Raw genomic sequence first — 4,728 nt, 5'->3', positions numbered from 1 at the left:
TACTGGGGCTATGAGAACAGACCGAGGGAGAATGGGTTCAGGGAGAGTTGGTGGCTCAAGAGTTTCGTGGATTCTGGACAGGGCATCCGCTTTCCCATTCTTGGAACCTGGTCGATAGGTGACTGAGAATTTGAACCTGGTGAAGAAGAGGGCCCACCTGGCTTGGCGAGGATTCATTCGTTTGGCCTCACGTAGGTATTCCAGATTTCTGTGGTCTGTTAGGACTAGGAAAGGGTGTTGGGAGCCTTCAAGCCAATGTCTCCATTCCTCAAGAGCAGCCTTCATGGATAGAAGCTCCCGATTTCCCACATCATAATTCATCTCGGCTGCCGTGGGCTTGCGCAAAAAGAAAGCACAGGGATGCAACTTCCCAGAATCCGGTTGGCGTTGTGAAAGTACTGCCCCAATTCCGCTGTTGGAAGCATCAACCTCTACTACAAAGGGCAGACTGGGGTCAGGATGACGTAATATAGGTGCTGAGGTGAAACTTCGCTTTAGCTTCTCAAAAGCTGCCTGGGCTTGGTCAGTCCATGACAATTTTTTGGGCTTGCCTCCGAGTAGTGAGGTGAGTGGTCCAACTATGGTGCTGTAGTGACGGATGAAGCGACGGTAAAAGTTGGCGAAGCCCAGAAAGTATTGAAGTTCTTTGATCATAGTGGGTTCGGGCCAGGCTGTGACTGTAGACACCTTGGATTGGTCCATCTCTACCCCCTCAGGTGAGAGCACGTAGCCTAGGAAGGACATGGAGGGGCGGTGGAATTTACACTTTTTGAGCTTGACATAGAGGTGATGCTCAGCAAGTCGCTTGAGGACTGCCCGCACATGTTTAACGTGTTCCTCATGGTTGGGGGAGTAAATCAGTATATCATCTATGTATGATATGACGTGTTTGTTGAGCATGTCTCTAAACACCTTGTTGATGAGAGACTGGAAGACAGCAGGGGCGTTAGTAAGTCCATAAGGCATGACTAGATATTCATAATGTCCTTGTGTTGTATGGAATGCAGTTTTCCATTCGTCACCTTCTCTTATCCTGATGAGGTTATAAGCGCTGCGGAGATCCAGCTTGGTGAATATTTTAGCCCCTTGTAACTGTTCAAGCGCTGCGGGGACTAGTGGAAGAGGATAGAGGACATGGTTATGGCGTTCAAACCTCTATAATCAATGCAGGGTCATAGGCCTCTATCCTTCTTTTCCACGAAGAAGAACCCTGCCGCAGCCGGAGATGTAGCTGGTCGGATATACCCTGCAGCAAGGGCTTCTTTGATATACTCCTCCATAGCTCTTTTTTCTGGAAGAGAGATAGGATAAACACGATTTTTGGGAGGCATGGCATTCGGGAGGAGGTCAATAGCACAATCCCAGGACTGGTGTGGTGGTAATTTGGTTGCTTTTTCTTTACTGAAAACATCCCAGAGGTCACGGTATTCATTGGGGAGTGTGACTGGGGACGAGGACTCAGGGCTTTTGACAGAAGTAGAGAGGCATGGGCGTGGCGTGGGATCAGCGAAGCAGTTTGCCAGACAGGTTCTGGACCAGTTCTTGAGTTCTCCCTCCTTCCATGAAATGTGCGGATCGTGAAGCCGTAGCCACGGGAGGCCCAGGACGATGTGATTGGAGGGGGAGGAAAAAATAAAAAAATGATAGTCTCTCGTGGTGAAATAATCCAATTTGTAAGTCCATTACGGGTGTCTGATGAGTGAGAAGCCCTTCTCCTATGGGCTGATCGTTGATAGCAGTCACTCTCAGAGGTGGGGTACAAGGGATAGCAGGCAGCTTGAGTTTGAGCACCAGGTCACGGTCTATCAGGTTGACTGCCGAGCCCGAGTCAATCAACGCTGCGACATGAAAACGTTCATTACCATTGAGTAGAAAGGCAGGGAGGGTAAGCTTAGACACCGTGTTAGCTTTTCCCACTTGAGATGTGGTAGGTTTCTCTGGGCAGTGATAAACTCGAAGGCCTGGCTTCCCGCAGTAGAAACACAGCTGCTGTTGAGTGCGACGCTAACGCTCCTCCTCAGAAACACGAGCTCTCCCCAGCTGCATGGATTCCGAGTAGCAACCCTCTGATATGGGGTGAGGTAGTGAACATGTGGCGGACGCATGAGCATTGTATTGGCGGCACAGATTATCCAGTCTGACAGCCGGGGAGATGTACTGAGAAAGGGTGATGTTTGTGTCTCGACACACCATCTCAGCCTTCAGGGATGGATTGAGACCCTCGCGGAACACTGCCATGAGTGCTGGTGCATTCCAGCCTGACTGAGCTGCCAACGTACGAAATTTGATGGCGTACTCAGCCGCCGACTCAGAACCCTGGCGTAGTTCGAGCAGCTGCACAGAAATGTCTTTCCCTCCCTCTGGGTATTCAAACACCTCCCGAATAAGTTCAGTGAAGTAGTTAACAGAGCTCCTTACTTGGGGATTCGAGTCCCAAACTGCTGAGGCCCAGTCTAGTGCTTTACCAGTTAGCAAGGATAACATGAACGCACACCTGGTAGTTTCGTTGTCATAGGCCTCTGGTTGTTGTGCAAAGAAGTTATCACACTGACGTAGAAAACCTCTGCAATGGTTGGCGGACCCATCAAACTTTTCGGGAAGAGCAAAACTGGGAAACTCACTACTTGACGGTGGCATGGGTGCTGGGGCGGCTGCCGAGCTCTGAGCTTGTTGCTGTAGCTGTAGATTAGCCGCTTTCAGAGAATCCACCTTCGCTTGGTAAGCCCTGAAGAGAACTCCCTGACGCCACAAAGTTGCTTGTAGATCCGCTGGATTCGTAGTTGGTGAAGTATCCTGTAACGACTTGTCGGAGACAGGAGTGTTCGAATCCATGTGCAGATCTTTATTTAAACTCACACAGGCAGGAATCATAAACCGTATAGACGAAACACAAAACCGAAACTCGAAGTCGAAGACGAAGGCAAGGATCATACACAAGAAACAATCTGAGAGCAGAACTATGGCAAGGCTTAGTATATCACGAAGGAACGATACTTCACAATGAACAAAGGGAGCATGCTGCTTAAATGCTAAAACAAACCAGGAAGTGAGTACGAGAGTGCTAATACTCGGGCGAGGGCTCCCTCTGGTGTTCTGGATCTGGGTGTGATGTTACACAGACAAACAAATGAAAGAGCATGCTGAAGACTATAGGCTTATTCTCATTCACTTTCACTGCGAAGGCGAACATGAAACATAACACAGCTAGAACAGCAATGTATGTATGCATCATAGCAAAGCCAGCAATCTGACCCATAAGTACACAGATGGTCCATAACAACTGGATTATATTTACATTGTATTTTGGTAACAAAAAGGGGATCAAATATAAACCAGAACAGGCAAACGAGACCTTGAACAGCAATGATAATTGCCCCATTAAACCCGCTTAAATAACGCTGTCTATTTGGGTCATAGGAAAGGAAGGCTATGAATGAGCCAAACACCTTAACCAGAATGCATGCCACAGTGAGAGTGAAGCCAAGACCATACATTGCCTGTTGTAACATGCACTGATGGGGGTTGGATCGCCTAAAAAAGCTATTACACTTCCAAAACTTACAACTAGGCCTACATGCATAATGCATAACACAATGAAGCTTACTATAGTGTTGTCTGTGTTTAATAAAAAATATAATTGAGGCTACTAATAGTATAATTCCTATTGCTGTTACAGTTAGAACCACAATAGAATGTGGTGCTGACCACTCCAATGTTTTGTGCATAACATTAATTATTTCACTGCAATGACACCTGTGAATGAGTGGGATATATTAAGCAGCAAGTCAACAGTTGGTTCTCAAAGTTGATGTCTTGGATGCTGGAAAAATGGGCAAGTGTAAGGATCTGAACGACATATACTAGGGTTCTGATTTCTTTTTTATTAGGCATGTTTTTAAACACTTTTAATTGTACTCACCCTCCTGGTCCAAATATTCTCCAGCAGCACAGCTGATACAGGTATAGCAGCATGTTATATTTAATATGTTCTTGGGTGTGCCTGCTGGACATTTTGAACACCTGGATTTAGGAACCTTGATTTGTAGAGAGAGTGTACCTTCAAATTCAATCCTTAACTGTGTATTTGTGCTAATTCTAAACAAACTAAAACTTCAATGTATACCAATGTATACGTTAGCCACTAAAGCTTTGAGCTTGACTCTGACAAGAAGCCATTGTTAATATGAATAAACAGCTCTCTCTCTCTCTCTCTCTCTCTCTGGCCTTAATATGAAACAGTAACACCCACTGCTTTAATAAACCTTTATTTTATTTATTTCTTTTTTTCAACATAGGACAGAACTAGCAGTAACAGCCCTTGACACAGAATTACAAAAACTTGAAAAAACATTATGCAAAAAATACAACAACAATTGTATTTTATATATCAAACATGTACATCTTGTATAAGCAAGAACACTGCTGTAATGGCAGCCCTGAACATTCAGGCTACAGCTTTTATCTTTCCTGGGTTCTGGAACAATGTTTATTCTTCTTTTTCCACAGGCGGTCTGCCTCCTGAAAATATTGTGGAAAGAGCCAAAAATGTCATAAAGAGAAATGCAGCAGACTTTCATATCCTCATATAAAACTGAATATCTAGCTTTTATTAACGGTCATCTTGAAAACATTGCATGGGGAATCTATGCTTCATTACAGCACCAGCATGCACTTGGCCATGTGCTGGTTAGTGCATGTGTCCATCTCTGATCCTGCAGCCCCTGATGC

The 4,728-nt window shown here is 45.5% G+C and overlaps 1 pseudogene; it reads right to left on the bottom strand.

Moving 5' to 3' along the window:
* Nucleotides 1-3,061: 3,061 nt before the first annotated feature.
* On the bottom strand, nucleotides 3,062-3,725 carry LOC131345572 (G-protein coupled receptor family C group 6 member A-like; annotated as a pseudogene).
* Nucleotides 3,726-4,728: the final 1,003 nt, after the last annotated feature.

This window comes from Hemibagrus wyckioides, linkage group LG25, assembly GCF_019097595.1.
Source record: "Hemibagrus wyckioides isolate EC202008001 linkage group LG25, SWU_Hwy_1.0, whole genome shotgun sequence".
NCBI lineage: Eukaryota > Metazoa > Chordata > Actinopteri > Siluriformes > Bagridae > Hemibagrus > Hemibagrus wyckioides.
The sequence above is the reverse complement of the archived record's forward strand: the minus strand, read 5'-3'. Positions and strand labels throughout refer to the sequence as shown.